Below are 7,552 nucleotides of genomic sequence, written 5' to 3'. Positions count from 1 at the left end.
AGTTTCATGTTCATAATAAAAATCATTTTCTCATAATAACAACTTTTAAATCAAAGTTTATCATAGTTTTTAATTAACTAACCCAAAACAGCCCGCGGTGTTACTACGACGGCGTAAATCCGGTTTTACGGTGTTTTTCGTGTTTCCAGGTTTTAAATCATTAAGTTAGCATATCATATAGATATAGAAAATGTGTTTAGTTGATTTTAAAAGTCAAGTTAGAAGGATTAACTTTTGTTTGCGAACAAGTTTAGAATTAACTAAACTATGTTCTAGTGATTACAAGTTTAAACCTTCGAATAAGATAGCTTTATATGTATGAATCGAATGATGTTATGAACATCATTACTACCTTAAGTTCCTTGGATGAACCTACTGGAAAAGAGAAAAATGGATCTAGCTTCAATGGATCCTTGGATGGCTCAAAATTCTTGAAGCAAAATCATGACACGAAAACAAGTTCAAGTAAGATCATCACTTGAAATAAGATTGTTATAGTTATAGAAATTGAACCAAAGTTTGAATATGATTATTACCTTGTATTAGAATGATAACCTACTGTAAGAAACAAAGATTTCTTGAGGTTGGATGATCACCTTACAAGATTGGAAGTGAGCTAGCAAACTTGAAAGTATTCTTGATTTTATGAAACTAGAACTTTTGGAATTTATGAAGAACACTTAGAACTTGAAGATAGAACTTGAGAGAGTTCAATTAGATGAAGAAAATTGAAGAATGAAAGTGTTTGTAGGTGTTTTTGGTCGTTGGTGTATGGATTAGATATAAAGGATATGTAATTTTGTTTTCATGTAAATAAGTCATGAATGATTACTCATATTTTTGTAATCTTATGAGATATTTCATGCTAGTTGCCAAATGATGGTTCCCACATGTGTTAGGTGACTCACATGGGCTGCTAAGAGCTGATCATTGGAGTGTATATACCAATAGTACATACATCTAAAAGCTGTGTATTGTACGAGTACGAATACGGGTGCATACGAGTAGAATTGTTGATGAAACTGAAGGAGAATGTAATTGTAAGCATTTTTGTTAAGTAGAAGTATTTTGATAAGTGTATTGAAGTCTTTCAAAAGTGTATAAATACATATTAAAACACTACATGTATATACATTTTAACTGAGTCGTTAAGTCATCGTTAGTCGTTACATGTAAGTGTTGTTTTGAAACCTTTAGGTTAACGATCTTGTTAAATGTTGTTAACCCAATGTTTATAATAACAAAAGAGATTTTAAATTATTATATTATCATGATATTATGATGTACGAATATCTCTTAATATGATATATATACATTAAATGTCGTTACAACGATAAATGTTACATATATGTCTCGTTTCAAAATCATTAAGTTAGTAGTCTTGTTTTTACATATGTAGTTCATTGTTAATATAATTAATGATATGTTTACTTATCATAATATCATTTTAACTATATATATAACCATATATATGTCATCATATAGTTTTTTACAAGTTTTAACGTTCGTGAATCACCGGTCAACTTGGGTGGTCAATTGTCTATATGAAACCTATTTCAATTAATCAAGTCTTAACAAGTTTGATTGCTTAACATGTTGGAAACATTTAATCATGTAAACATCAATCTCAATTAATATATATAAACATGGAAAAGTTCGGGTCACTACAGTACCTACCCGTTAAATAAATTTCGTCCCGAAATTTTAAGCTGTTGAAGGTGTTGACGAATCTTCTGGAAATAGATGCGGGTATTTCTTCTTCATCTGATCTTCACGCTCCCAGGTGAACTCGGGTCCTCTACGAGCATTCCATCGAACCTTAACAATTGTTATCTTGTTTTGCTTAAGTCTTTTAACCTCACGATCCATTATTTCGACGGGTTCTTCGATGAATTGGAGTTTTTCGTTGATTTGGATTTCATCTAACGGAATAGTGAGATCTTCTTTAGCAAAACATTTCTTCAAATTCGAGACGTGAAAAGTGTTATGTACAGCCGCGAGTTGTTGAGGTAACTCAAGTCGGTAAGCTACTGGTCCGACACGATCAATAATCTTGAATGGTCCAATATACCTTGGATTTAATTTCCCTCGTTTACCAAATCGAACAACGCCTTTCCAAGGTGAAACTTTAAGCATGACCATCTCTCCAATTTCAAATTCTATATCTTTTCTTTTAATGTCAGCGTAGCTCTTTTGTCGACTTTGGGCGGTTTTCAACCGTTGTTGAATTTGGATGATCTTCTCGGTAGTTTCTTGTATAATCTCCGGACCCGTAATCTGTCTATCCCCCACCTCACTCCAACAAATCAGAGACCTGCACTTTCTACCATAAAGTGCTTCAAACGGCGCCATCTCAATGCTTGAATGGTAGCTGTTGTTGTAGGAAAATTCTGCTAACGGTAGATGTCGATCCCAACTGTTTCCGAAATCAATAACACATGCTCGTAGCATGTCTTCAAGCGTTTGTATCGTCCTTTCGCTCTGCCCATCAGTTTGTGGATGATAGGCAGTACTCATGTCTAGACGAGTTCCTAATGCTTGCTGTAATGTCTGCCAGAATCTTGAAATAAATCTGCCATCCCTATCAGAGATAATAGAGATTGGTATTCCATGTCTGGAGACGACTTCCTTCAAATACAGTCGTGCTAACTTCTCCATCTTGTCATCTTCTCTTATTGGTAGGAAGTGTGCTGATTTGGTGAGACGATCAACTATTACCCAAATAGTATCAAAACCACTTGCAGTCCTTGGCAATTTAGTGATGAAATCCATGGTAATGTTTTCCCATTTCCATTCCGGGATTTCGGGTTGTTGAAGTAGACCTGATGGTTTCTGATGCTCAGCTTTGACCTTAGAACACGTCAAACATTCTCCTACGTATTTAGCAACATCGGCTTTCATACCCGGCCACCAAAAATGTTTCTTGAGATCCTTGTACATCTTCCCCGTTCCAGGATGTATTGAGTATCTGGTTTTATGAGCTTCTCTAAGTACCATTTCTCTCATATCTCCAAATTTTGGTACCCAAATCCTTTCAGCCCTATACCGGGTTCCGTCTTCCCGAATATTAAGATGCTTCTCCGATCCTTTGGGTATTTCATCCTTTAAATTTCCCTCTTTTAAAACTCCTTGTTGCGCCTCCTTTATTTGAGTAGTAATGTTATTATGAATCATTATATTCATAGATTTTACTCGAATGGGTTCTCTATCCTTCCTGCTCAAGGCATCGGCTACCACATTTGCCTTCCCCGGGTGGTAACGAATCTCAAAATCGTAATCATTCAATAATTCAATCCACCTACGCTGCCTCATATTCAGTTGTTTCTGATTAAATATGTGTTGAAGACTTTTGTGGTCGGTATATATAATACTTTTGACCCCATATAAGTAGTGCCTCCAAGTCTTTAATGCAAAAACAACCGCGCCTAATTCCAAATCATGCGTCGTATAATTTTGTTCGTGAATCTTCAATTGTCTAGACGCATAAGCAATCACCTTCGTTCGTTGTATTAATACACAACCGAGACCTTGCTTTGATGCGTCACAATAAATCACAAAATCATCATTCCCTTCAGGCAATGACAATATAGGTGCCGTAGTTAGCTTTTTCTTCAATAACTGAAACGCTTTCTCTTGTTCATCATTCCATTCAAATTTCTTCCCTTTATGCGTTAATGCAGTCAAGGGTTTTGCTATTCTGGAAAAGTCTTGGATGAACCTTCTGTAGTAACCAGCTAGTCCTAAAAACTGGCGTATGTGTTTCGGAGTTTTCGGGGTTTCCCACTTTTCAACAGTTTCTATCTTTGCCGGATCCACCTTAATACCTTCTTTGTTCACTATGTGACCGAGGAATTGAACTTCTTCCAACCAAAATGCACACTTTGAAAACTTAGCGTACAATTCTTCCTTCCTCAATACTTCTAACACCTTTCTCAAATGTTCACCGTGTTCTTGGTCATTCTTTGAGTAAATAAGTATGTCATCAATGAAAACAATGACAAACTTGTCAAGGTATGGTCCACACACTCGGTTCATAAGGTCCATGAACACAGCTGGTGCATTAGTTAAACCAAACGGCATGACCATAAACTCGTAATGACCGTAACGTGTTCTGAAAGCAGTCTTTGGAATATCATCTTCTTTCACCCGCATTTGATGATACCCGGAACGTAAGTCAATCTTTGAATAAACAGACGAGCCTTGTAGTTGATCAAATAAGTCGTCGATTCTCGGTAGTGGGTAGCGGTTCTTGATGGTAAGTTTGTTCAACTCTCGGTAGTCGATACACAACCTGAATGTACCATCTTTCTTCTTGACAAACAAAACAGGAGCTCCCCACGGTGATGTGCTTGGTCGAATGAAACCACGCTCTAAAAGTTCTTGTAATTGGCTTTGCAGTTCTTTCATCTCGCTGGGTGCGAGTCTGTAAGGAGCACGAGCTATTGGTGCAGCTCCTGGTACAAGATCTATTTGAAATTCAACGGATCGATGTGGGGGTAATCCCGGTAATTCTTTCGGAAATACATCGGGAAATTCTTTTGCAATGGGAACATCATTGATGCTCTTTTCTTCAGTTTGTACTTTCTCGACGTGTGCTAGAACAGCATAGTAACCTTTTCTTATTAGTTTTTGTGCCTTCAAATTACTAATAAGATGTAGCTTCGTGTTGCCTTTTTCTCCGTACACCATTAAGGGTTTTCCTTTTTCTCGTATAATACGAATTGCATTTTTGTAACAAACGATCTCCGCTTTCACTTCTTTCAACCAGTCCATACCGATTATCACATCAAAACTCCCTAACTCTACTGGTATCAAATCAATCTTAAATGTTTCGCTAACCAGTTTAATTTCTCGATTCCGACATATATTATCTGCTGAAATTAATTTACCATTTGCTAATTCGAGTAAAAATTTACTATCCAAAGGCGTCAATGGACAACTTAATTTAGCACAAAAATCTCTACTCATATAGCTTCTATCCGCACCCGAATCAAATAAAACGTAAGTAGATTTATTGTCAATAAGAAACGTACCCGTAACAAGCTCCGGGTCTTCCTGTGCCTCTACCGCATTAATATTGAAAACTCTTCCACGGCCTTGTCCATTCGTGTTCTCCTGGTTCGGGCAATTTCTAATAATGTGGCCTGGTTTTCCACATTTATAACAAACTACATTGGCATAACTTGCTCCGACACTACTTGCTCCGCCATTACTCGTTCCGACACCATTTGTTCCTTTCGTTCTATTAACCCCTGGTCCGTAAACCTCACACTTCGCCGCGCTATGACCATTTCTTTTACACTTGTTGCAAAATTTGGTGCAGAACCCCGAGTGATTCTTTTCACACCTTTGGCATAGCTGCTTCTGATTGTTGTTGTTGTTGCGGTTATTATTGTTGTTGGGATGATTGTTGTAGTTGCTGTTGTTGTTGTTGTTGTTGTTGTTGTTGTTGGGCCGTTTGTTGTAGTTGCGATTGATGTTGCGATTGTTGGGATAATTGTTGCGATTATTGTTGTAATTACTGTTGTTGTTGTATTGGTGATTCTTATCACCGTTTTCCTCCCACTTTCTTTTGACTTGCTTCACATTGGCCTCTTCAGCAGTCTGTTCTTTAATTCTTTCTTCAATCTGGTTCACTAGTTTGTGAGCCATTCTACATGCCTGTTGCATGGAGGCGGGATCGTGTGAACTTATATCTTCTTGGATTCTTTCCGGTAATCCTTTCACAAACGCGTCGATCTTCTCTTCCTCATCTTCGAATGCTCCCGGACACAATAGGCACAATTCTGTGAATCGTCTTTCGTACGTGGTAATATCAAATCCTTGGGTTCATAACCCTCTAAGTTCTGTCTTGAGCTTATTGACCTCGGTTCTGGGACGGTACTTCTCGTTCATCAAGTGCTTGAATGCTGACCACGGTAGTGCGTACGCATCATCTTGTCCCACTTGCTCTAGATAGGTATTCCACCATGTTAACGCAGAACCTGTGAAGGTATGCGTAGCGTACTTCACTTTGTCCTCTTCAGTACACTTACTTATGGCAAACACCGATTCAACCTTCTCGGTCCACCGTTTCAATCCGATCGGTCCTTCGGTTCCATCAAATTCCAAAGGTTTGCAGGCAGTGAATTCTTTGTAGGTGCATCCTACACGATTTCCTGTACTGCTAGATCCAAGGTTATTGTTGGTATGTAGCGCAGCCTGTACTGCGGCTATGTTTGAAGCTAGAAAAGTACGGAATTCCTCTTCATTCATATTCACGGTGTGTCGAGTAGTCGGTGCCATTTCCTTCAAAATAGTTAAATGGAACAAGTTAATCATACAGAATATTAAGAGTAGTTAATAGTATTTCGTAGCATAATATGAACTCATTTATAAAAGCTTTTTCTTCATATTAGCGTTTTATAAGTTTAAATTCGGGTAGTACCTACCCGTTAAGTTCATACTTAGTAGCTAATATACAATTCAACTACTACAATTCTATATGAAAAACTGATTATAATAATATTTCGCGTTCAAACTTTTATACAATATTTTACAAACTTACAATACCGCTTATTTTACATAAAGCATGAAATATAGCACACAATAACTTTGATACAAGATAGTTGTGAAGACAATTCTAGCTAGTACACAAGTCGTTCAGCAAAGGCAATAAAGACACGTAATTCATACGTCCAGAAACAAGTCATGCATTCTGGTTTTACTAGGACTACTTCCCATCCTTGGTCTTGTGCAACATAACCGTTATGGCCGTTGATAAGACAGCGTGTTGTAACATCATCAAAGGGACGAGGGTTACGTAATGTCCAACAGTCCCGTAATAATCTAAAAACCTCATTTCTTACCCCAATTACCGACTCCGTCACTTGTGGAAACGTTTTGTTTAATAGTTGTAGCCCGATGTTCTTGTTCTCACTTTGGTGAGAAGCGAACATTACTAATCCGTAAGCATAACATGCTTCTTTATGTTGCATGTTAGCCGCTTTTTCTAAATCACGAAGTCCAATATTCGGATATATTGAGTCAAAATAATTTCTTAACCCGTTGCGTAAAATAGCATTTGGGTTCCCCGCAATATATGCGTCAAAGTAAACACATCGTAACTTATGGGTTTCCCAATGTGATATCCCCCATCTTTCAAACGAAAGTCTCTTATAAACCAAGACATTCTTGGAACGTTCTTCGAATGTCTTACAAACTGATCTCGCCTTAAATAGTTGTGCCGAAGAATTCTGGCCGACTCTAGACAAGATTTCATCAATCATTTCTCCGGGTAGGTCTATTAAAATATTGGGTTGTCTATCCATTTTGTGTTTTTAAACTGTAAAATAGACAAAAGTTAGATTCATAAAAATAATACTTATTAATACAAGCAATTTTTACATATATCATAAAGCATAAGAACACTATATTCCATATATTACACCACACGAATACAACTATCTTATTCCGACTCGCTCGTTTCTTCTTCTTCGGTTTTGGTTCGTTTTGCCAAGTTTCTAGGGATATATGATGTTCCCCTAATACGAGCCGTCGTTGTCCACATTGG

Source organism: Rutidosis leptorrhynchoides, chromosome 2 (assembly GCF_046630445.1).
Source record: "Rutidosis leptorrhynchoides isolate AG116_Rl617_1_P2 chromosome 2, CSIRO_AGI_Rlap_v1, whole genome shotgun sequence".
Lineage (NCBI taxonomy): Eukaryota > Viridiplantae > Streptophyta > Magnoliopsida > Asterales > Asteraceae > Rutidosis > Rutidosis leptorrhynchoides.
The sequence above is the reverse complement of the archived record's forward strand: the minus strand, read 5'-3'. Positions refer to the sequence as shown.